Below are 27,300 nucleotides of genomic sequence, written 5' to 3' on the forward strand. Positions count from 1 at the left end.
TTACGCAAACTCCGTAACTTTGACATTAGACGGGTCTAGCGCCAAAGTATGAATATGGAGTTAAGTTTGCGCCGGATTTGCGTTTAAAAAAAAACCTCAAATCCGACGCAAACAGAGTATAAATATGCCCCTTTGTTCCCTACCATATATACAAGACCAGACCGGCCATTATGACACCTTGACATTTCTACAGGCTACGAGGCTGCTTTCAGAGCAAGACTGGCTGCTAAGAGCCTAATAGGTCGCCATTCCCCCGTTCAAATCAGGCCCTCTTGCAATGTGGGGCTGAACAGAACATTTTTACCAGGGCCGATTTTGGCTTTCAGTCCTGCCCTGAGCATGTACGTGACCGCGTGGGCTGAACATTACAATACTCATTAGGATTCTAAAGAAAAAAATCATTAGATGAAGGGTAAATGTGATTTCGTATGCCGACTAACGGTTTAGAGCTAAACCGAAGGCTACAAGTTCAGTTGCCCCAAAGCTGTAATCAAAGCTAACAATGCCTCAACTGAAGACATACCCGAACCGATTGCTCAATTTACCTGATCTAGAATTGCGCTTTTGTTTACACCTTAAGAAAAAATTGCCAATAAGTGATTAATCCCAAAAGTACTGTCTCAAAACTGCAACAAATTACAAAACATATAAAGCATGGTGTCACTGTCAAATTCAAAGAACCCAAATGTATGCAGTGCTGCTTTGCCTATCTAATAAATAATCCAAAACGAAAACATGAAAATGTAATGTTTAAAAAAGACACTAGAGGGCGCCACGGAATCGGTTTATATCAGTGTTTTACTCTCCTAAATGGGCCTGTCACTTAAAAGAGAGAGTCGCATTCACAGATAAAAAAGCAATTATTGAATGAATCAGCACCCAAATATTCACCTGGTACTCAATACTGTTCATGAGTTACAATCCTCATCTTTATGTTAAATAACTTAGGGCCAGATGTATGAAAAAGTTTTGCACTCGCAAACGGTGCGAATCGGTAAATTCGGCCGTTTGCGAGTGCAAAACAGTTGTCTGCAATGCATGAAAGGCATTCGTAGACCACAAATAAGAAATCGCTAAAATTGCGATTTCTTGCGTTGCGACCTGGAAATTGCAAGTCGCAATTTGCGATTCGCAAATTCAAGGTCGCAAGGCAATGCTGCAAAAAATCGCAAATTGCGATTTTTCGCAGAATGGCATTTTGCACATGCAAAATACCATGGACTGCAACCAGGTGGTAACCTGGTGCAAAATTTAAAAATGCATTTAAAATGCATTTTTAAATTGAACATGTAAAGCACACATGCCCCTTTGGAATGTGTGTACCTTACATGTCCCCCAAAACATTTTTGGGGGGCAACAGAGGGGGCCATAGACCCCCAGCACCCTGGGGATTTGCATTTCCAAAGTTGCGATTTCTGGTTCAGAAATCGCAATTTTGGAAATGCAAAAAATTTGCAGCTATGGGCCAACAGGCCCATAGCTGCGAATGGCACTGGTATCGCAATTTGCGATTCGGTAATAGCATTTGCAATTTTTAAGAAATCGCTATTACCGAATCGCAAATGTGATACATGGCACTTTGCAAGTCGGTAATAGCGATTTCTTAAAAATCGCTATTACCGAATCGCAAAGGGCCGTGATGATACATCTGGCCCTTAGTGCATAAATAAATATATCAATAAATAAATAAAGAAATACATAAACACACCTATAGATTTGAATCATGACTAATCTAATTACTGATATTTATTATTCACTGAGCTCCATATCTATCTATCTATCTATCTATCTATCTATCTATCTATCTATCTATCTATCTATCTATCTATCTATCTATCTATCTATCTATTCCTTTGTCATAGAAAAAACAAAGTTTAAATCAAAGTTATAGATAGGTGAAACGTTCAGTACCAACAAAGCATTTTAAACTCTAAAAACCATTGAAAACCACCACCCATAGATATCTCAACTAACAATACCTAGTGCCATATGGTAACTATGGGCCTGATTATGAGTCTAGCAGTCACCAGACAGCCAGACTCGTGGTGGAGGTCAGGACCGCTGCTGCTGTGGCGGTCCGACGGCCACATTAAGAGCCTGGCAGTCGGACCGCTAGGACATTGCTGTACCCGCCAGGATCGGTCATCCCCATGGGTTGACTGTGGGTGCACATCGCAATCAACCAGGACTGTGTTGCATGCAGAGCTGCCCTCCTGATTACAACCTGACCTGGTTATCCGCCAGCCTTTTCGCAGCGGTTTCATAGCCATGAAAACGCTGGTGGAGAACAGGTGCAGGGGGCCACAGGTGGGCCCCTGCTCAGCCCATGCACTTGGCATGTGCAGTGCAGGGGTCCCCCTGCCCAGCACCCTCACAATGCTGACTGTCTGCTGTGCAGATGGTCAGCATTGTGAGGGTGCTCCCTGCAGGTGGCAGCATTGCCGCTGGGTATATTATGAGCTGAAGACAATGCTGCCACCACTTTCCCGCTGGGCTGACAGACGGAAACCTTGGTTTTCGCATGTCATCCCAGCAAGAAAGTTGTAGTGGACCTGGCGGAGAGGTAGCCAGTAGGGCGGCAACCTCCCCATAGGAAGTTCAGCTGACAGGTCATCCCGCCCGCCAAACTCATAATCAGGCCTTATAACTTGCACCCCCGCCCCACACAATTTTCTCATCAATAATTTCATTGCAAATGTTGTGGTGATATCAATGATGTCATAGAAGGTGTCATGAGGGATATAATATGAGGGTAATTATAAGTGCATGGCAAGGGCACAAGTAATACATTACCTTAGGGCATGACTCAGCATTATTTGACATAACTATAACTAGAACTGGTGAATATTTAGGGTTTTTAGAGTTAAAATATAACATTGTTACTGAACATTTCACCTACCTATTTCACTACTTTAACTTTTAGTTTTTTCAGTGAATGTCTAGGGCTATTTAATATAGGGTTAAGTAATATTTTATTACAGCAAGCAAAGCCAACACCCCTGCAGTCAGCCAACCTCCTAAGGCCATGCGTAGTGGGGTTTTGGCCACACTAAAGACCCTCCTCCAACCGGCAGCCAAACCATCTCATTCCCCAACCCTCCCACCCATTACCCATCCAACTTCACCCAACACCCTATATATAAAGTAGATCTATCATCTTTTAAAAAATACCATGAATTTTAATATTCTTGAATTATTTGATGACGTTTTATTAAACTACATGTCTGTGAAAAAGAAAATTTATTTAAAAAATATATATATAATAACATTTGGTGGGGAAAAATGTCAACATAAATAGATATATCCTATTTTTATTTTTAAGAAAAAAAGTAAAACAAACGTGTCACTTAGCCTACATTTTAACATTTTACACCCCTAAACATGCTATCATAAAAACAACAACATAAAAGCCTTGAATTCTAAGTGATACTTCTTCACGCAAAATACAATCCAACCGCCGCCTAGATGGTACTGCAATTCCAGCTGTAGAGCAAACATTTGAAATTCTTTTAAAGCAGTGATCTTAAATTTTTTTAATGCAGCATCCCCCAGGGAAAACAAAATATTGGGCCCCTTCTGAATTTTTCACAATTATTCTTTTAAATTGGAAGTGTTTAAATATGTCTAGACTTATTGATACGTTGCAGTTGAGTTATGTTACTGTTTTAAAAATGGAATCCAATACATGATGCCATATATACTGTTCTGGTCAGGCAGGCCTTACTAATGTATAATAGAATTCACACTGCGTGTATTAGAAATAGAGGGGGGGGTTTGAAGAGTATTTGGGGTTCCCTCCCTTGACACTTACACCCAGCTTGACATGTTTGGATATAAATGACAAAACATGTTAATAATGGCACATTACAGTGCGGTTTACTGCTGCTCATTTTTTCTGCTTAAAACAAAGCTCTGTTTATAGTATAATGCTTCTTTTGACCATAGCTTGGCTCCACCTCAGTATCACTTGAGGCACCTGTCGGGGGTGCCCTCTTCCAGTTTGAAGATCTCTGTTTTAAGGAAACATTGCAATTTCAAGGGGGGTCATGGTTTCATGTTCCCGCACCTTCTATGGATGTCACCAAAATCCAAATATAAGCAAATAGCCCTTCCAGAGCAGTGCATGGCAATTGCCGAGTTACTTAAGATAGCTATAACAACTGTGTGAGAGAACAGGGCTGATTGCAGAGGCCCCCTAACTTTTTGCCCCCATTTTCCCCTTTTTGCTGGTGTTTTCCTGACTCTGATGGTGCCCTGGGTACTGCTAACCAATCCCAGGGCCTGTGCTCTGTGTAAAATCAGTATGCAAATTAGGCTCATTATAATTGGCTAAGTCAACCTACCTATAAGTCCCTAGTATATGGTAAGGCATGGGGTTTTAGGGACCCCAGCATAGGTAGTGCACCCATAGGTACACTGCTGAGGTGCCCAGTGTCATTTTAAGGGCAAGCCTGCCTTCTGGCTGTTTTTAAATTAAAGTTATATGCAAATTCGACTTTGTAATTAAAAGTAGTTCCAAAGTCTTAAACTACCTTATTTTTACATATAAGTCACCCCTAAGGTGTGCCCTATTTGCCCCTAGGACTGAGTGCCATGTAACTATAAGCAGGGACCTTATACAAATAGTTTTATAAGCCCTTAATTTGGATAAATTTCAATTATTGAATTTTTGTGATTTTTCTAAATTCTTGTTTCCAATTTTTGCAAAAAGTTTTTGTTGACACAAAACTAGGGAACCATGGAGCTTGATCTGGCTAGCCTACCCACACTGACAGTAGTCCAGCTTAGGGGGTTGTGTACTGCAAGGGGGTTGCCTACAACCACTGACCTCAGGAAGCAAGTCCTAATTAAATCCCTGACAGCATGGGCTGAGGCCCAAGAAGTAGGCTCAGAGGAAGCTCCAGAGGAGGAAGAAGCAGGGGAGAATGCTAGCCACAACCACTCAGGGGAGGAAGGGCATCTGAGCCTAAGTGAGGAGGAGGAAGACCAGTTTTCACTGCAGACAGTCACCAGGGGCATACCCAAAGCTAGTTGGGGGAAGGGGGTCCCTTCAGGAGGAGGGAACCTGTCCCTCAGGGAAAGAGAGCTAGAGGCCCAGCTAGCATTTATAGCGTTGGAAACACAGAAGCTGGCTCTAGAAGAGAAAAAGTGGGCAAGGGAAGAGAAAAGAGGTGGTGGCAGCGGCACCTATCCTTGAGGGGGGAGGAGGCAGATTCATACCCCAGTGTGAAGAGATGCTTAACTAAGAAGTTTGGTCTGACCCCAGAGCAGTATAGGATGAAGTTCAGAGACACCCAGAAGGTCAATACCCAGTCTTGGGTTGACTTTGTAGATACCTCACTTAAGGCACTAAAGGGCTGGATTCATGGTAACAAAGTAAATACTTATGAGGGGTTATACAATCTGATCATGAGAGAGCACATCTTGACCAATTGTATCCAAGAAAGGTTACGACAGCATCTAGTGGACTCTAAGCTGACCAACCCTAGAGAACTGGGGGAGGCAGCTGATGAGTGGTTGAGAACCAGGGTGGTTGTCAAGTTCCGGGGGGAGACTCCAAGAAGGGGGGGGGGGTCAGGTCCCCAAAAACCTAAGGAGGGGGGTGGTAAGCCCACCACAGAGACTCCCTCTGTACCCCAGAACCCTAAGAAGGAGGAGAGTAAATCCCACTCCCACTATGACAAGCAGTGACAGGGAGACCCAGGGTTAAAAAAAAACTCTTGGACAGTAAGGCTTGCTTTGACTGTCAGCAGACAGGTCATTTCAGAGGAGATGCAGACTGTCCAAAGAAGGTGGTTAGCACTGGGCTGTCCAATGTAGCCATGGAGGAGGACTCCTCAGATGATGAAGTCCTCCTAGCATTGAGCTGGGAGACAGGACCAGATGGTAAGCTAGTGATCCCTGAGGGGGGGAGTAGACACTTTCATCCCATTCAGCTGAATGGGATCCCTACCACTGGCCTGAGAGACACCTGTGCCAGTCACACTATAGTGAGTGACCGGTTAGTGACCCCAGACATGTATGTCCCAGGAGAGACCAGGAAAGTCAAGATAGCCACGGGGGAGGTCACCTCCAAACATGTAGCCATAGTGCCCCTAGAGGGGGAGGGTATCCTTGGCTGGTTTAGAGTGGTAGTCAGTGCTGACCTCCCCCTAGATTGTATCTTGGGCAATGACCTCCCAGAGATGAGTCTGGTCCCACATGGGGCAGTCGCGCAGGGCGCCCCCACAACCCAAAGTCCTGGGGAGTCAGTCCCTACAGTTAGGAGACAGGGGTCCCCAAGAAAAGGAATGGTGGGCCACTCTTAAGAAGAGGTCTAGGGAGCCAAAGGCCTTCTGCCCCAGTAGGGGGAGAGCCCAGAGTTGGCCCTGGTGAGGCCTCACCTGACCCCAAGGAAGTCCTGAGTAGTCAGGCAGCTGTTCAGATGCAGGGTGTTGCCCCTGCTCTGACAGAAGGGAGAGTGGAATGTGGGTGCCTGCCAGATCTGAGGTTTGGGTGCAGGTCTGCCAGTTTTATCCCTGCTCCTGGGTGAAGAAATTGGGGGGTCCTGGTTCTCCAATCTGGTGGTTGTGAAAGTGGGTGTGTAAGTGTGTGAGTGGGTGTGTATGTGGCTGTGTGGGTCTGTGAGTGGGTGTGTGAGTTGCTTTGTGGGTCTGTGAGTGGGTATGTGAGTGGCTTTGTGGGTCTGTGAGTGGGTGTGTGAGTGAGTGTATGTGTGTGGCTGAATGGGAGTGTGAGTAGTTGTGTGGGTGTGTAAGGGGGTGAATGTGTTTTTTTAATTGGGGTCTAGATCCACAGATCAACCTTAATCTGTCAGGATCTGGCAGTATCCGGGTGGATCCACGGATCCTCACACACTAAAAAAAACATTTTTAGACAATTTCTTAACAATGAAGAGTTCACAGACCCCTCAATCAGTCCTGTGATGTCAGTGTACCTCTTCCCTGATACCTTCTATCACTTTTAAATTATAGTTTCCCCACTGGCAACAGAGTCCCTAAGAACAAAATGGTGGCTGCAACTTTCCTCTCAGGTTGTGGGCAGCCAATCATGGCATTGCTGTTGGTACGTGGATCCACAAATTCAACCGGATCAGTGGAGGATCTGCATCTCTAGATTTACATAAATCTTTTTACTTTAATAACTCCAAAACTACTGGACAGCTTTACACCAAATCACAAAAAAGCACTCTCTCAGGGCCAAGATCCAGCTTTCTGCTAAATGTGATATAATTCCGCTAAGCAGCTCAGGCTGTGGTTGTGTCTAAAATTGCATGGGGAAAAGCATTTTGGGACTCTCCCCTTTTTCTCAGCCCCTGCTTGACGAATCACTTGACAAATCAATCTGAAACTTTACAGACTGCAGCTGAAGTGACTTGCACACTATTTTTTAAAATGTCTTGAAAATTCATTAAAAGCCACAAAGTTATTAGCAAACAAAAAACACCTCTATAGTAAATAGGTCCTAACTATAGCTACCTGCTGGTGACCGCAAAGAATCCACATGCTGTGATTGGCTGGCCACAACCTGACAGGAAAGTTGCGGCTGCTATTTGGTGTATCAGGACTCGGTCTTGGGTGTGGAAAGGAAAACTTAAACATGTTAGAAGGGTTCTCATGAGCCAGAAATTGCCCAGAAATATATTTTGGGGGGGGGGGGGGGCTCATGTTCCCACACATCCACCGTGGTAAGCAGAGCAGCCTCTCATGTGAATCCGCAATGGATCCATGGATCCAGATCACAATTAAAAACAACATACAACCACTGACAGATGCATTGACACACTCACTCACTCACCCACTCACAAACTCACAGAGCCACTCAAATTCCCATTCACCTACCCACACACCCACACAACCACTCACACCCACACACACACACACACACAAACATACAAACTCACCCATTCCCAGACCCAGAAATACACTCCCACACCCACTCACAGACCCACACAACTACTCACACATTCACTCACACACCCACTCATACACTCACTCACCCACTTACACGACCATACACACAACAAGTCACACACCCATACAGCCACTCAGACAACATGGGGCTGGATATGGGGGTTGGCTCCAAGGGCTGACATTCAGGTCCTGCGGCCATCCCACTGCCACACATGGCTGAAGGCCATGTGCAGCAGCAGTTGAATTAAATATGGTAATCAAATATTACTTTCTGGTAGAAAAAACACTAGAAATTCACTGAAAAGAAGAACAAATGTTACAGGACGTTATAATTAGGAAATAGAAGTAAAAACCTTAGAAATTCACTAACAAACCACACATTACAGGGACTTTACAGGTAGGTTCAGATGTTACACACATAAAACCATAGAAATTCAGCAGTTATAGTTATAGTTATCTCAAGGAACTATACCTAATGCCCTAAAGTAACTATAACTCGCAACCCTCGTCATGCATTGCTAATTAACTCACATATTAAGTCAGTCAGGACATCTTCTGTGACATCACTGCTAATATTACTGCCACATTTGCTATAAAATTATTGATGAGAAAACTGTGCATGGTAGGCCTCGAGATAGAGTTATCTCGGGTGGCGAGTTACAGTTTCTTGAGATATCTATAACTTTAACTGTAGAATTTCTATGGTTTTGTGTATGTAAAACCTAACCATAACATCCCTGCAACCTTTGTTTTTTTAGTAAATATATATATATATGTATCTGTGTGCATATATGTAGATAGCTAAATAGATGAGAAAAAGGTGTGGTCCCAAAACACATTTTCCCCATTTATTTTTCCATAGGGATTTTGAACAACTACAGCACTGAAACCACTGGGCAGAATTGCAACAAATTTGCCAGAATGATAGCTCTTGGTCCAGAAAGAGGCCTTATTGTTACTTGGTGTAAATATGTTTAGTATTTTTAGAGAAATTAAAGGAAATTTAAATTTGTATATATAGGGGGCGAAGGATTCACAACACCTCCCGAGCTTGTGCTGAGATCTGATTTGCTGATAACACTTCAACAAGGAAGTGTTGTCAGCCATGTTTGGCCTCTGTTTCAGCGAGTCTCACAAAAAAGGTTAAAAATAAAGAAAAAGGTCCATGGTAGTGTCTCCCTTACCACTTTACCACTTAGCTTTTTTGCTGGGGTCCCAGAGCAAAAAAGCATTAAAAAAAAAAAAATTGGTGGGATATGTGGCGGATCCATGGATCCACCGAATTCTTTTTTTTAAAAAAAACAAGCATGGACTCCCACTCTTATTTAAATGCAGTCCCCGGGTGGGCCTGGTCCCGGGGGCATTTCAATTTTGAATGCGGGGGAACCCCTTACAACCAGTGGGAATGCCACCTCCCCAGGGCTTTAAACTAAATCGATGGGCGGTGGCCTGGCCCCCCGCAGCCACAGGGCTTCCCACCTCCCCGGAGCATCAAAGCGAATGAATGCGGGGGTGTGCAGCTCCAATGAAGCCCCAGGGACCACTACCGCCCCAGGGCTTCAAAGTAAATAGATGTGAGAGGCCGTCTGTCACCCCTACAGCCCTGGGGACCACCACCACCTCAAGGCTTTACACTGAATTGATGCAGGCCACCCAGCCCCAACACAGACCCAAGGATTGCCACCTCTCACATGGGTTCAAAGTCAATGAACGTTGGGGGGGGGCGCCTCCCTGGGGCTCTGACCAAATGCAATGTGGGGGGACTGCACAGCCCCCCTGCAGCCCAGGGACCTCCACCTCCCTGGGCTGTGAGCAAATGCAAAGTGGGGGCTGTGTGCCCCCCTACAGCCCCAGGGACCACCACTACCCCGGGGCTTTAAAGAAATACAATACAGGGGGGCCACACACCCCTCCCACAGCCCCGAGGACTGCCACCTCCCCAGGGCTACAATAAAAGAATTAAGGGAGTCTGTTGCAGACCCCTGAACACTGGGGACCACCACGTCCCGGGGGTTAGAATAATTTGGAGGCAGCCTGTGTGGCCCCTCTTGTGCAGCCAATGATGACCCTGGGGGCCGCCACATCTTAGGGTTGGCACCTGTTATGTCCCAGTACGCCCATTACATAGTGGAATGGAAGAGAGAGAGAGATAGATTGTCATTGCAATGGTCTCTCTATGCAATGACTTCACAGAGTCAGACTAGCAAGCTGTTTGGTATGAATGTTATAGTTACCTTTGGATTCAGAGCAAAAGAGAGTCACTTCTGGCCTAATGGTCAAGGTATTTTTGCTGTTACTCATTAGGCTGAAGGTTCAATCCTAGTATCGCTTGGCAGTGTGTTTGTTCATTTACTAGTGTTTTGACTGTTAAACCTTCCTAGTGATGGAACATTCACATTTCTTTCCAATCACTTGCATGGGTTGACTGTCAAAGGTATTTCTGGAAGCTTCCTAGCAAGGAGTCACCTAAAACCTAAAGGTTAAGGTCACAGACACTGAGTAAAGAGGTTTCTACTCCAGGTGTCTCCATGGTCATTTTCATTCTTTAATTTCTTTTAAACTTCAAAAGTTTAAGGTTCATACTGAAAGGTGATCTTACTCGTTTTAAGTGACAAATACAATTTTCTTTTCAATTTGTCCTAAAACATCTAATTTTATGTATATCAGTCATCAAAGCCTAAAAAACTGCTGTAACTCTCTCTCCCTCTCTCTCCCTTCACCACCATCCCCTGGGGCAAATGCTTACAAAAAGAAAGGGGGTCCCTAAGGGACCTGTGTGCCCTGGGGACCCCCTCCCTAGCTAAGTTCTCGTTAGAGGGGGGCCGCGTGCTCCCTCATGGAGCCCCAGATGGGCCTGGGGACCGCCACCCCCCAGGGCCGAGTCCTGCTATGTCCCAGGGTGGGCACCCCCAGGACATAGCTGTTTGATGTGGCTTGGCTACTTTGCTGCAGCTAAGCCAGAGCAAATACTTTGGGTTTTGACAGTGAGACCTTAAAAGCAGGTCCCACTGTCAAAATCCAAAGTTTCCTCTCTGTCCTTTGCACGCGTACCGGAGACAGAGATTAAATGCTTCAGCAAGCAAGGAGCTGCTGTCAAAGCAGCTCCGTGCTTGACAAAGCATTGGCACTGCTAGGGAAGCTTGAAGGGTTCCCCTGCAGTGCTAGGTTGCCTGTAATTTTTAAAAAAGTATGGACTGCAGGAGGAGCCCTTGAGGGCTTCCCCGTAGTGCCACATAGCCATGAAGGTCTTTGTTATAAAAACTTTAATTAAAAAATAATTAAAAAAGAAGGGACCATGGGAGAGCTCACGAGGGCTCCCACGCTGTCCCACATAGCCCACAAAGGGCTAAAAAAAAAGAACAAAAAGAAAAAGACCATAGCTCATTCTGAAGGCTGCAGACCTTCACACTGAGCTATGGGCGCTTGAGTCAGACGGGACTCATTATGGTTTTTTTTCAGTTTTTTCATTAAAAAAAATTATACTTAATTTTTTTTATTAAAGAACGTTTTTTGTTAAATTGAACAAAAACATCTCATTCTAATTATATGAGATATTAAAGCCTAAAAAACTCTTTCTTTCTCACTTTCTCTCTTTCTGTCTCTCTTTCAATCAATTTCTCCCACTCACACACCCACTTAGGCACTTCCGCACCCACTCACAGACCCACTCAGACACTCACACACCCACTCACACACCCACTAACAGCCCCATGCAGCCACTCACAGACCAGCTCCAACTGACGCACCGCTAAAACACTGATGTATGCGCTCTCACACCAAGACAGACAAGCTGAGGCCAACTCTCTCCGCACACGACGAAAAAGCTCTGGACAGCATGGGTTTGGGTGGCTGGGGGTGTTGGCCAAGGGGCTGGCTGTAGGCCAGGTCTTGCAGGCAACCTCCTGTGCATGGGTGAAGGACATACACAGAGGGTGTGTAGGAAAGTACCATCTTTCTTGGCATGTTACCCCCTTTTTTACCTGTATGTCAGTATGTTTTTGCCTTTCTCACTGGGATCCTGCTGGTCAGGACCCCAATGCTTGTAATTTATGGCCTACTGTGTGTGGTGTATATAGGCTATTGACTTCATTTACCAATTTCAATTGGCACACTGGACCCCCCCCTATAAGTCCCTAGTATATGGTACCTAGGTACCCAGGGCATTGGAGTTCCAGGAGATCCTTATGGGCTGCAGCATTTCTTTTGCCACCCATAAGGATCTCAGACAAACCCTTCCACAGGTCTGCCATTGCAGCCTGCATGCAATAGTGCACACACTATTTCACAGCCATTTTCACTGCACTTAAGCAACTTATAAGTCACCTATATGTCTAACCTTCACTTGCTGAAGGTTAGGTGCAAAGTTACTAAGTGTGAGTGCGCCCTTGCACTAGCAAAGGTGCTCCCACATAGTTCAGGGCCATTTCCCGGGACTTTGTGAGTGCGGGTACGCCATTACACACGTGCACTACACATAGGTTAATAACTATATGTAGCATCACAATGGTAACTCCGAATAAGGCCAAGTAAGGTGTCAAAGATCATGGAATTGTCCCCCCTTTCCAAATCTGGCACTGGGGAGCCAATTCCATGCATCCGGGGGTCTCCACCATGGACCCCCAGGACTGCCAAACCAGCTCTCTGAGGCTTGCAATACAGATACAGCTGCTGCCACCTCACAGACAGGGTTCTGCCCTCCTGGGGTCTGAGGAGCTCAGTCCCAGGAAGGCAGAACAAAGCATTTCCTTTGGGAGCATGGTGTTACACCCTCTCCCTTTGGAAATAGGTGTAACAGGCTGAGGTGGGGTAGCCTCCCCTAGCCTCTGGAAATGCTTTGAAGGGCACAGATGGTGCCCTCCTTGCATAAGCCAGTCTACACCAGTTCAGGGACCCCTTATCCCCTGCTCTGGCATGAAATTGATCAAAGGAAAGAGGAGTGACCTCTCCCCTGTCCATCACCACTCTAGGGGTGGTGCCCAGAGCTCCTGTAGAGTGTGTCCCAGACTTCAGCTATTTTGCTTTGCAAGGTGTGGGGGCACTCTGATGGGCACAGAGTGGCCAATGCCAGCAGGTGACATCAGAGACCCCTCCTGATAGGTCCTTAACTGATAAGGTAGCCAATCCCCCTCTCAGGGCTATTTAGGGTCTTTCCTGTGGGTTCTCTTCAGATTCTACTTGAATGTTTCCAGCAGGAATCCTCTGCAACTACTACTTCATTGTTTAACCTCGGACCAACCGCAGCCTGCTCCAGGAACGACTGTAACAGCAACAAAGTATCCAGAAGGGCTACTTTTCCTCTGCAACTTCAGCTCCAACAACAGTGTGCATGCTCTGAGGACTCCCTGTCTTCACCCTGCACCAGAAGGACCAAAGAAATCTCCTGTGGGGTGATGGAGTCACTCCCCTGCCCACTCAGGCACCTTCTAATTCGACGATCGGTTCTCTTGGACTCTTCTCCTGGCAACGAGCGTGCTCCTTGGAACACAGAGGGTGAACCCCATCGACACAGACTGTCCTGAGGTTCTCCTGTCCCAATTTGGAGGAGGTAAGACCTTGCCTTCCCCCAGCACGACAGTAGCCCTGTGCACCGTATCTACTTCACCTCCTGAGGCCTCTGTGCACTATTTGCAAAATTCCTTCATGCACTGCCTGGCCCAGGTCCCCAGCACTCCATCCTGTGACGCTCAACTTGCTGAGTTGTTCTCCAACGGCGTGGGACCTTCCTTTGTTGTGCTGTACCAACTGCATTTTGCACCTCCTTTGTCACTGTGTCCTGGGACTCCCGTGGGAGATATCTGATGCTCTGAGGGCTCTCTGAAGTGCTGAGAGCCCCTCTTCCTCCTCACACAGAGTTGAGGCCCTCAGGTCCCTCCTGGGTCCAGATCACACCAATTTGATGAAAAACGCATCTTTGCCAGATCCAGAGCTTGTTGGAGGAATCCATGCCAAAACTTGCCTACATCTAACTTCACGACGTGTGACATCCTTTGCATCATGCAGGAACCCGCTGGCATCTTCCTATGGTGCATTTCTGCAGTCTTCGTCCAACCAGGGACTCTTCTTTTGCACCCTCTTCTGGGTTGGCTGGGGCTCCTGTCCTTCCTGGAACTTCTATCGACTTCTGGACTTGGTCTTCTTCCTTTGCAGGTCTTCAGGTCCAGGAATCCACTGTTTCTTGTTTGCAGACTGGGTTGGTTCTTGCAGTAATTCCAATCACAAGGTGTAGTGTGTCCTAAGGAAACTTGCAGTACTTTACTCCTGCTTTTCTGGGCTCTGTGGTGGGGTAATTTACTTACCTTTACTGTATTCTTACTCTCCCAGTGATTATTCTGTACACACTGCACTTGTCCAGGGGGGAATTTGTTATTCACATTCCACTTTCTTAGTATATGGTTTGTGTTGCCCCTAGACCTATTTTCTCCCATTGCATTCTATAGCATGTCCTATTATTTGCACTATCCTTTGTCTAATTACTTGCCCTAATTTGGTGTCTAGTGTATAATACTTACCTCCAGAAGCAGTATTGCCTCTAAGATATTTTTGGTACTGTGTCACGCAAATAAACTACTTTTATTTTTGTTAACACTGAGTACTGTGTTTACTTGTGTACAAGTACTATGTGACTATAAGTGGTATTGCATGAGCTTTGCAGGTCTCCTACTTCAGCCTAAGATGCTCTGCTATAGCTGCCTCTATCAGCCTAAGCTGCTAGAATACCTCTACATTTCACTAATAATGGATAACTGGACCTGGTATAAGGTGTAAGTACCCAATGTACCCACTACAAACCAGGCTGGCCTCATACAATCACACAACACATACCCTACCACTTTCAGTCAAAAGCACTGCACATAACTTCACATAGGCCCTCATTACAACCCTGGCAATAAATCCCGCTTACCGCTGTGGCGATGGCTGCCAACAAACCGTGACCACAGCAGAATTCCGCTATGGGTATTATGACCCACACAGAGAAATCCACCACTATACAGACACCCACACAAGTCCGCCAGACCAAAGGTCAGTGATAAACTGGAGATAGCAAAACCCACACCGTCACACCAACAGGAATACGCCCACAGTATCACAAACCACGAATCACCGCGGTGGTCTTACAACCGTGGTAAACCATTGGCGGTACACACACCTGACACACATACACCCACCACACACTCACACCATTATAAAACACACACCCACGTCATCCACAGCCGTTTGACCGAACAAATTAGAACAAGCAGAGAGAGAGAAAAGCAAAGACCACACCATCACCCAGAGGCACAGAACACCATCACACATACACCATCCACGTACATCCCATAATACCTTACAACACAGCACCCCACACATCACCTCACACATCACTCACACCACGTCATGGCACGTCAAAGACACCCCAGGTTTTCTGAGGAGGAGCTAAGGGTCATGGTGGAGGAAAGCATCCGGGTAGAGCCTCAGCTATTCGGATCACAGGTGCAGCAGACCTCCATTGCAAGGAAGATGGAGCTATGGCGGAGGATCGTGGACAGGGTGGACAGGGTAAACGCCATGGGACAGCATCCAAGAACCAGGGATGACATCAGGAAGAGGTGGAACGACCTACGGGGGAAGGTACGTTCCGTGGTTTCAAGACACCAGATTGATGTACAGAGGACTGGCGGTAGACCCCCACCTCCTCCCCCAAAACTAACAACATGGGAGGAGCAAGTCTTGGCGATCATGCATCCTGAGGGCCTCACAGGAGTAGCAGGAGGACTGGACTCTGGTAAGTCAAATCTTTACTACTTTATCCCCCCCACTCTACCTGAATGCCATCACAAACTTCTACCCTCACCCCCTTCACTCCAACACCTTGCATATACCCCACTATCACAACCCACACATCCCAATACCAAACCCTACATGCAACAACAATGTATGGACACCCATCACAGACCTGCATGGACACCCATCACCACAGCATGCACACTCGATAGACTCACCCAGCCCACATAATCACCACTCACACAAGGCCAAGGTGACAGTGCAAACACATTTATACAGGGAAACACACCCATTGCACATGATGGCACACACAGATACAATAACAATGCATTTGCATCCCAACAGGAACCCTACCCAACGTCACCGGACAGGAGGTGCCGGCCATATCCAGTCCCCCTCTCAGAAAAGGCCCACAGTGATGACAGCAGCTCTGCGCGCCTGGATCAGGATGACCACCCTGGCCCATCTGGGACCTCTGGACAGTTGGTTACCCTCCCACAGTCCCAAACCACCATAGAACCTCCCCCCTCAGGAAACACCACCACAGCACCCACCCAGAGGGCCCATCCCTCTGTCCCCAGGGCACGTCAATCAGCAGTGTGTCTACCACTACAGGGACCCCAGGCAACCCCACTAACTCAGGACGATCAGGGACTTGGGGTCAGTGGCAGTGGGCACACGGTTCAGGGGACAGAGGCACAGGACAACAGGGAAGCTGGGAGGACTGCTGTGCGGCAGGGGGAGGACAGGCCCAGGGAACCCACTCTCCACGAGGCACTCTCCAACATCATGGGAGCATACCACCATTCCCAGGAGACCATGGACATGGTACTGGCCAAGTTTCAGGCGACCCAGCTTCTGCAGGAGGGACACTACATGGGGATCAGGGATGACCTCACCAAAATCTACACCATCCTGGTCACCATAGCAGGGGTGCTGACTGAAATGGGCAAGACAATGATGGAGGCAGTGGCTTAACAAAGGGCCCCTGACACTAGCCAAACCGAGGAACAGCCTTCCACCTCCTCCTGCACTAGTGGACAGAAGGCCCTGCCACAGGAACAACAGGCCACCAGCACCCCACCCCCTGCAGAAGGAGAACCACCCCGCAAACGGTCCCTGCGATCCAGACAGAAGACAGAGAACATTGCAAAGACCCCACCAGGAAATAAGACTCTCCTGATTGTCACCCTTCTGTCCCACTATGTCACCCTGTCCAATTTGAACTGCCATTACTCCCCTTCCTATGCCCCATTGGACAATGCACCTGTGACACAAATAGACTGGACTCTACCATGGACCTTTCTGCACCATCACCCCAGCCCCTTGCACACACCCCTATACCCATTAGCACCTAAATAAACACCCTTTAATCAAATACCAATCTGGAGTCAGTTTGATCTTTTACAAATGTATTATTATAACATTAGCAATAAATAGCAATGTAAATGTTCATTTACTCATACCAATGTATGACAGTTGTTGGGCAGCAGTACATATAGCAGAAGGCAGAATGGGGTACACAGATCTGCAAAAAGGAAATCCAAAGGGAACAGTCAATGTCCATAGACAGAGGTTAAGAGGCTGACATGTCCAATGTCCTAATGTATACTGAAATGTGAGGAGGAGTCACAGTCTCTTACCTGTGTGTCCCTGGAAGTACTGCATGATGATGTTTGTTCTGTTGTCAATATCTTCTTCCTCTGCCTCCTCTTCCTCACTGTCCACAGGCTCCACTGCTGCCACAAGACCATCACCAGGCTCATCCTCCAGCACAAAAGGCACCTGGCGTCTCAATGCCAGGTTGTGCAACATACAGCATACCACGAGTATCTGGCACACCTTCTTTGGTGAATAGTATAGGGAGCCACCTGTTAGATGGAGGCACCGGAATCTGGCCTTCAGGAGGCCGAACGTCCTCTCAGTAATACACCTAGTTTTGCCATGTGCCTCATTGTAGCAGTCCTCTGCCCTTGTCCTGACATTCCTCACTGGGGTCAGTAGCCATGAGAGGTTGGGGTAAACAGAGTTACCTGCAAATTTCGAGGGATACCTGTTAGACATACAATGACCCTTAGGGACTACCCCATACCCAGACACCTACTCATACTGTGTGGGGACCTTGGGCTCACCTATTAGCCACACCCAGTGCCTCTGGAGCTAGCCCATCACATAAGGGATACTGCTATTCCGCAAGATAAAGGCATCATGCACAGAGCCAGGATACTTAGCATTCACATGGGAGATGTACTGGTCCGCCAAACACACCATTTGCACATTCATCGAATGGTAGCTTTTTCTATTGCTGTACACTTGTCCATTTCTGCCGGGGGGACAAATGCCACATGTGTACCATCAATGGCAACAATGATGTTGGGGATATGTCCCAGGGCATAAAAGTCAGCTTTCACAGTCACAGCCAAATCCTCCACCTGGGGGAACACGATGTAGCTGCGCATGTGTTTCAACAGGGCAGACAAAATTCTGGTCAACACGTTAGAAAACATTGGCTGGGACATCCCAGATGCAGTGGCCACTGTAGTTTGAAAGGAGCCACTTGCCAGGAAATGGAGCATTGACAGGACCTGCACTAGAGTGGGTATACCTGTGGGCTGGCGGATTGCTGACATCAGGTCTGGCTCCAATTGGGCACACAGTTCTTGGATTGTGGCACGATCAAGCCTGTATGTGATTATGATGTGTCTATCTTCCATTGTCAACAGGTCCACCAGGGGTCTGTACACCGGAGGATGCGGCCATCTCATCATCTGCCCTAGCGGTTGTAGCCTATGGAGTAGAATGGTGATCAGAGGGTAATTTACCACATAGGTAGCACAACTGTGTCTGCAGTAATGTTAGTGAATCCGTGTGTGAAATAGTTAGTCCGTAAATGTGTCAATATGTGGTGTGACGCAGTTAGGTGCCATGCCATGTGCACCCCTGAAATGGCGGCTGCCTGACTTGTGAGGAGGGACAAGGGGAAATGAGGTAACTGGGCTGGCGTTGTGTAGCATCGCGGTAGACGGTTGAAGACCACCGCGCAACTCAGCATTGGTTATCATTGGGCCCTATGGGTTCCAGGAGCCAATGGCCATGGACGCTGGCGTTGACGGTACGCACCGCCGTGGATATGACTGCCATTTTCTGTCTGTTCCCTCACTTAATATCTGCACATCAACAGGAGAGGACCTACACTGCAAGTGCTGCTGTGACCTGAGTCTGGAAGCAACAATGGCTACAGTGTCTGGGGAAAGGGCCCCTGCCTTCACTGCGGAGGAGTTATTCTACCTTCATGGGACTGGGCTGCCCAGTCCCCAGGGGGGCAGAAACCTGTCTGAGGGTTGGCAACAGCGGTAGCTGCAGAGAAAACCCCGGAGAGTTAGTTTAGCAGTACCTAGGCTTTGTGCTGGAGCCCCGGGGATGCATAGGAATTGTCCCCCTAATACCAGAATGGTATTGGGGTGACAGTTCCATGATCCTAGACATGTTGCATGGCCTTGTTTGGCGTTACCATTGTGACACCACATATAGGTATTAACCTATATGTAGTGCACGTGTGTAATGGTGTCTCCGCATGTAGGAGGCTGGCCTGGCACCCTGGGCCAGGTCCAGTTATCCCTTATTAGTAGAATAGAGGTGTTTCTAGCAGCTTAGGCTGATAGAAGGTAGCTATGGCAAAGCAGCTTAGGCTGAACTAGGAGACATGCGAAGCTCCAATTTTACCACTTATATCATATAGCACAATATCATAAGAAAACACAATACTCAGAGTTACTAAAAATAAAGGTACTTTATTTTAGTGACAATATGCCAAAAGTATCTCAGAGAATACCCGCACTTGGGAGGTAAGTAATATACACCAGTTATATGTACACAAAACCAAAACAGGTAAGTAACAGTAAGAAAAGTAGTGCAAACACTGTAGAATCACAATAGGATGCAATAGGTAAACATAGGTCTAGGGGCAACACAAACCATATACTCCAGAAGTGGAATGCGAATCACGAATGGACCCCCGACCTATGGGAGGTTGTAGAGGGTCACTGGGACTGTGAGAAAACAGTAAGGGTGTCCAAGATACCCCACCCCAAGACCCTGAAAAGTAGGAGTAAAGTTACCCTACTACCCCAGAAAGACACAATAGTCATGATAGGAGATTCTGCAAGAACCACAAGCACCAGCAAAACACTGAAGATGGATTCCTGGACCTGAGGACCTGTAAAGCAAGGGGCCAAGTCCAAGAGTCACGATAGTGTCCAGGGGGGGGCAGGAGCCCAGAAAACCCCGGATGAAGTTGCAAACGGGCTGCCTCTAGGTGAAAGAAGCCAAAGATTCTGCAACAACGAAAAGGGCTAGGAACTTCAACTTTGGAAGGAAGATGTGCCACAGTGTCTTGGATGTTGCAGATGTGTTTCCAGGCAGAAATACCGCAAACAAGCCTTGCTAGATGCAAGAGTCACGGTATAGGCTTTTGGGTGCTTCTGGGGAACAGGAAGGACCAGGATGTCGCCCCTTAGAGGAGGAGACAGCGGGGGCACTCACCAACTCAGAGAGCCCCTGCAGAAGCAGGCAGCACCCGCAGAAGTACCGGAGCAGGCACTTAGAAGATCTGTGACCTCAGAGTCACAAAAGGAGGGTCCCACGATGTCGGAGTCCAACTCAGCGGGTTGGGCACTGCAGGATGGAGTGCTGGGGACCCAGGCTAGGCTGTGCACAAAGGAATCCTTGGAAAATTACATAGAAGCTGGAGCAGTTGCAAATCACGCAGTACACAGGTTTGCTGTCTGGCGTGGGGAGGCAAGGTCTTACCTCCACCAAATTTGGACAGAAGGGCCACTGGACTGTGGGAGACACTTGGACCCCACTCCTGTGTTCCAGGGACCACACTCGTCAGGATGAGAGGGGACCCAGTGGACCAGTGATGCACAAGTTTGGTGCCTGCGTTAGCAGGGGGAAGATTCCGTCGAGCCACGGGAGATTTCTTCTTGGCTTCCAGTGCAGGGTGAAGGCAGACAGCCCTCAGAACATTCACCACCAGGAAACAGTCGAGAAAGCCGGCATGATGAAGCGCTACAATGTTGCTGGTAGTCGTCTTGCTACTTTGTTGCGGTATTGCAGGCGTCCTGGAGCAGTAAGCGGTCGATCCTTGGCAGAAGTCGAAGAGGGAAGTGCAGAGGAACTCTGGTGAGCTCTTGCATTCATTATCTGTGGAATAGCCCAGAGGGGAGACCCTAAATAGCCAGAAAAGGAGGTTTGGCTACCAAGAAAGGTAAGCACCTATCTGGAGGGGTCTCTGCCGTCACCTCCTGGCACTGGCCATTCAGAGCAGTCCATTGTGCCCCAACACCTCTGAATCCAAGATGGCAGAGGTCTGGGACACATTGGAGGAGCTCTGGGCACCTCCCCTGGGAGGTGCAGGTCGGGGGAGTGGTCACTCCCCTTTCCTTTGTTCAGTTTCACGCCAGAGCAGGGCTGGTGGATCCCTGAACTGGTGTAGACTGGCTTATGCAGGGATGGGCACCATCTGTGCCCATCAAAGCATTTCCAGAGGCTGGGGGAGGCTACTCTTCTCCTGCCCTTCACACCTATTTCCAAAGGGAGAGGGTGTAACACCCACTCTCAGAGGAAATCCTTTGTTCTGCCTTCCTGGGACTGGGCTGCCCAGACCCCAGGAGGGCAGAATCCTGCCTGAGGGGTTGGCAGCAGCAGCAACTGCATTGGAAACCCCAGAAAGGCAGTTTGGCAGTACCAGGGTTCTGTGCTAGAGACCCGGGGATCTTGGAATTGTCCCCCCAATACTAGAGTGGTATTGGGGTGACAATTCCATGATCTTAGACATGTTACATGGCAATGTTCGGAGTTACCATTGTGACGCTACACATAGATAGTGACTTATGTGTATTGCACACGTGCAATGGTGTCCCCGCACTCACAAAGTTCGGGGAATTGGCCCTGAACAATGTGGGGGCACCTTGGCTAGTGCCAGGGTGCCCACACATTAAGTAACTTGGCACCTAACCTTCACCAAGTGAGGGTTAGACATATAGGTGACTTATAAGTTACTTATGTGTAGTGAAAATGGCTGTGAAATAACAAGGGGTTATTTCCCTCAGGCTGCAGTGGCAGTCCTGTGTAAGAATTGTCTGAGTTCCCTATGGGTGGCAAAAGAAATGCTGCAGCCCATAGGGATCTCCTGGAACCCCAATACCCTGGTTACCTAGGTACCATATACAAGGGGATTATATGGGTGTACCAGTGTGCCAATGAGAATTGGTAAAAATTTGTCATTAGCCTGCAATGACAATTTTAGAAAGCAGAGAGAGCATAAACACTGAGGTTCTGGTTAGCAGAGCCTCAGTGATACAGTTAGGCACCACACAGGGAACACATACAGGGCATACATTATGAGCACTGGGGTCCTGCCTAGCAGGATCCCAGTGACACATGGGCAAAACAAACATATATACAGTGAAAATGGGGGTAACATGCCAGGCAAGATGGTACTTTCCTACACCACACTCGCAAAGTCCAGGGTATTTGCCCTGAACAATGTGGGGGCACCTTGGCTAGTGCCAGGGTGCCCTCACACTAAGTAACTTTGCACCTAACCTTCACTAAGTGAGGGTTAGACATATAGGTGACTTATAAGTTACTTAAGTGCAGTGTAACATGGCTGTGAAATAATGTGGACGTTATTTCACTCAAGCTGAAGTGGCAGTCCTGTGTAAGAATAGTCTGAGCTCCATATGGGTGGCAAAAAAAATGCTGCAGCCCATAGGGATCTCCTGGAACCCCAATACCCTGGGTACCTAGGTACCATATACTAGGGAATTATAAAGGTGTTCCAGTGTGCCAATCAGAATTGTTAAAATGAGTCACTAGCCTGCAGCGACAATTTTAAAAGCAGAGAGAGCATAAACACTGAGGTTCTGGTTAGCAGAGCCTAAGTGATACAGTTAGCCACTAAACAGGGAACACATACAGGGCACACTTTATTAGCACTGGGGTCCTGGCTAGAAGGATCCCAGTGACACAGGGAAAAATAAACATACATAGAAGTAAAAATAGGGGTAACATGCCAGGCAAGATGGTACTTTCCTATAAGGCAGTTTTCTCTTATCCAGTTGGCTACATTAGTCATGGCATTGCAGAAGTTTGATTTGACATTGGAGTGTTCCTCAGTGAGCGAGAGGATTAGTTGAGTGTTGTCTGCATAGGATATTATGTTAAGGCTGTGGAATCTGACAATGTCTGCAAGAGGGGTCATGTAGTTGTTGAACAGTGTGGGGCTGAGGGATGACCCTGGGGGTATGCTGAATTTGATGTCTTTGGGTTTGGAGGTGAAGGGAGGCAGCCAGATTCTATGTGTGCATCCTGTGAGGAAAGAGGCAATTCACTTGAGGGTGTTTTGCTGTATGCTGATGTTGTAGAGTCTTTTGATGAGGGTGTGGTGGGAGACGGTGTTGAACGCAGCAGAGAGGTCGAGGAGGATCAGGGCTGCAGTTTCACTGTGGTTGAGGACAGTTCTGATGTCATGTGTGGAAGCGATCAGCCTAGTCTCAGTGCTGTGAATGGTACGGAATTGAGTAGGTGGTTTTGCTCCAGGAATTTGGTGAGCTGTTGGTTGTTGGCTTTCTGGAATACTTTGGCCGGGTAAGGGACCAGGGAAATTGGTTGATAGTGTTTGTGATCACTGGCATCGGCGTAGGGTTTCTTTACGAGGGGTATGACCTTTGCGTTTTTCCATCTGTCCAGGAAGGCTGCTGATGAGATAGAGGTGTTGATGATGTTGGTAAGTTTGGTGTTGGTAGGGTTGGTTCTGAGGTTGAAGAGAAGGTGGGGGCAGGGGTCAGTGAGAGCCCCAAAGTGGATGGAAGACATGATGGCAGTGGTGGTCTGAGATAATAAATCATTATCACTTCATTATTAATTTATTAATCATTATTTTTTATAAATTAAAATGTGTTATACTTTTTTATTTTTATTATATTTAAATTTGGCGTGATAGGTTTGTGGAAGTATACTGTGGGAATTTAATTTAAAAAATCAATTAACATTTTTAGTTGATTTTAATTATTAAACGTTTCAATAATTATGTAAAAAGTGTTGCTGTGTTTTAAATGTAAATATATTTTTTATATTCTATTTTTAATATTTTTGGTGCATTAATAGAGTTATTAGATTATATTATGTCTTTTATATGAACTACTTTTATTGCTGCACAGACTGGACAGGGAATAGTAAATGTTACCCCTCCTGAGTCCAACGTGTTCCGTGCTGTTAAATAGACTGGAGTGGAAATAGTAAATTTTACCCCACCGGAGTCCAGCGCTTTCCCTACTGCTCCAATGACTGGAGCAAGAATAATAAATGTTACCCCTCCGGAGTCCAACACTTTCCCTACTGTTGCACAGACTGGATTGGGAATGGTACATTTGACCTCTCCTGAGTCCAACACATTTCCTGCTGGTGAACAACTGGAGTGCAAATAGTAAAGTTTATCCCTCCTGAATCCAACACTTTCCCTACTGTGGCACAGATTGGAGTAGGAATAGTCAAGTTTATCCCACTGAAGTCCAGTGCTTTCAGTACTGTCATACAGACTGGTGTGGGAATAGTAATTGCTACCCCACCGGAGTCCAATGATTAACCCCGCTGTTGTACAGAGGGGAGTGGGAATAGTCCATTTTACCTCTGAGAAGTATAATGCTATTATTAACAGATTTTAATATATTCATTAATATTGTTTACATTTCTGTAAAATTAGTATTTGATAATTTATTTAATGATATATATATATATATATATATATATATATATATATATATATATATATATATATATATATATATTTAAATATATATATATATAAAATGCTTTTTGCAAACGTTTTATGTTTATTTTGGTAAATTAATCTTTTAGATTTGATTTAGTTATTTTTTTTATAGTTTGTATATGTATAATATATAAATACCTACATATCTTTTATAAACAAGTAAGTTGAAAAAATAAAAAAACAAATAATATTATGTAACATATATTTTCTTACTAATAGTGGCATATTATATATATGTATGAATAAACATACACATATATGTATTCATACGTATATGTTTATATATGTCTATGTTTATTTTTAATATTAAATGTTACTTAAATGTATTTAATATACATTAAATTAATGTTTTGTATCAAAATATTTAACATTTACTATTATAAACTGTTTATTTAAAGAAAAAACACATTCTTGTCTCATTTTCTATGACTTTAGTGGGAAATAATATTTTTTCTAGGTTTTTGTATTTACCAATATGTATGGGTAAACCATATTTGTGTCAACGATATTTTTGACACAATATTTGTGTATCACAATATTCTTGGACTCAATGTTATGTGACTGATCCCTCTCACTTCCCTGGAAGATACCTCCCAACCCCTCCACCACCACCCGCATTTAAGAGTCAAGAGTCCGATCAAAATTACTGATATCTTTCATTGCAATCTTCAAATTTATTTGGAAGATCCATCAGGGAAGGAAAACCCAAAGTAAAAATATTTCTCAATTTTATTTTTACAAATATGTATTCTGGCATTATTTAAATTTTCATGTTTAGTTTTGGGCAGCATTTTTCTATTTGGAAATTGTGCCCATTGTTTGCAATTGAACAGCAAGGCGTTATGAAAAATGGATATCTGCATATCCTTTCAGCATCTTTCGGACTTCCTCACCATTTATTGGGAAACGGTTACACTCAAAAAAATGCATTTAATTGTCAGCGCGTAGTTTTGATTCTTTCAAGACCTTCGGGTGCGCACTCCTGTCTCAGGTTTAATGCAGCTTAACACCTGAAACTTTGTCCCTGATTAATACTTTTTGACACAAACCTGCACTAGCGCAGGTTTGAGTCAAAAAGTTTAACGCCGGCTACCGCCATTCCTAGATGCCAGCTGGGCATCATATTTAAGGAATGACGCTAGCCAGCTCTAAGGCCCGGTTAGCATCAAAATAAATGACGCTAACCGGGCAGCGGAGGCGTAGGGATGAATGGGGGTTGTGTGTCAAAGAATGGTGGAAGTCAGGTTAGCGTCAAAAATATTGACTCTAACCTGACTAGCATCATTTTCTGACGCACAACCCCCATGGGCATGACTCCTGTCTTAGTAAAGACAGGAGTCATGCCCCCCTGCCCAATGGCCATGCCCAGGGGACCTCTGTCCCCTGGGCATGGCCATTGGGCACTGTGCCATGTAGAGGGGGGCCCAAATTAGGCCTCCCTATGGCACTCAGAAAAGAAAATAGTAATACTTACCTGAACTTACCATAGATGGGTCCCCATCCCATCCATGGGTGTCCTCCAGGGGTGGGTGATGGTGGTAGGGGGTGTCCCTGGGTGCAGGGAAGGGCACCTGTGGACTGCTTCCATGGCCTCTGACCATAGAAGTGAGCCCACAGGTCCCCTAACGCCTGCCCTGACCCTGGCGTTAAATAATGGTGCTAAACAGGCTTAGCGCCATTATTTAAGGCCCTCCTCCTCCCGTGCGTCATTTTTGCGTGGGAGGATAAGTAAGGCGCAAATGCCTTAAAGTCATTTCTTTTCCCAGGAATGCCTACCTTACAACTCATTGACATAAGGTAGGTTTCCACTGTAAAAAAATGGTGCAAACTCCATAGCACCGGATTTGCGTTAGAAAAAAAAAGACTCAAATCCGGCGCAGAGTATAAATATGCCCCTTTGTTCCCTACCATATATACAAGACCAGACTGGCCATTATGACACCTTGACATTTCTACAGGCTACGAGGCTGCTTTCAGAGCAAGACTGGCTGCTAAGAGCCTAACAGGTCGCCATTCCCCCGTTCAAATGAGGCCCTCTTTCAATGGGGGGCTGAACAGAACATTTTTACCAGGGCCGATTTTGGCTTTCAGTCCTGCCCTGAGTATGTAGGTGACCGCGTGGGCTGAACATTACAATACTCATTAGGATTCTAAAGAAAAAAATCATTAGATGAAGGGTAAATGTGATTTCGTATGCCGACTAACGGTTTAGAGCTAAACCGAAGGCTACAAGTTCAGTTGCTCCGAAGCTGTAATCAAAGCTAACAATGCCTCAACTGAAGACATACCCGAACCAATTGCTCAATTTCCCTGAACTAGAATTGCGCTTTCGTTTACACCTTAAGAAAAAATAGCCAATAAGTGATTAATTCCAAAAGTACTGTCTCAAAACTGCAACAAATTACAAAACATATAAAGCATGGTGTCACTGTCAAATTCAAAGAACCCAAATGTATGCAGTGCTGCTTTGCCTATCTAATAAATAATCCAAAACAAAAACATGAAAATGTAATGTTTAAAAAAGACACTAGAGGGCGCTATGGAATGGGTTTATATCAGGGTTTTACTCTCCTAAATGGGCCTGTCACTTAAAAGAGAGAATCGCAGTCACAGATAAAAAAGCAATTATTGAATGAATCAGCACCCAAATATTCACCTGGTACTCAATACTGTTCATGAGTTACAATCCTCATCTTTATGTTAAATAACTTAGTACATAAATAAATATATCAATAAATAAATAAAGAAATACATAAGCACATCCATAGATTTGAATCATGACTAATC

Source organism: Pleurodeles waltl, chromosome 3_1 (genome assembly GCF_031143425.1).
Source record: "Pleurodeles waltl isolate 20211129_DDA chromosome 3_1, aPleWal1.hap1.20221129, whole genome shotgun sequence".
NCBI classification, from domain to species: Eukaryota; Metazoa; Chordata; class Amphibia; order Caudata; family Salamandridae; genus Pleurodeles; species Pleurodeles waltl.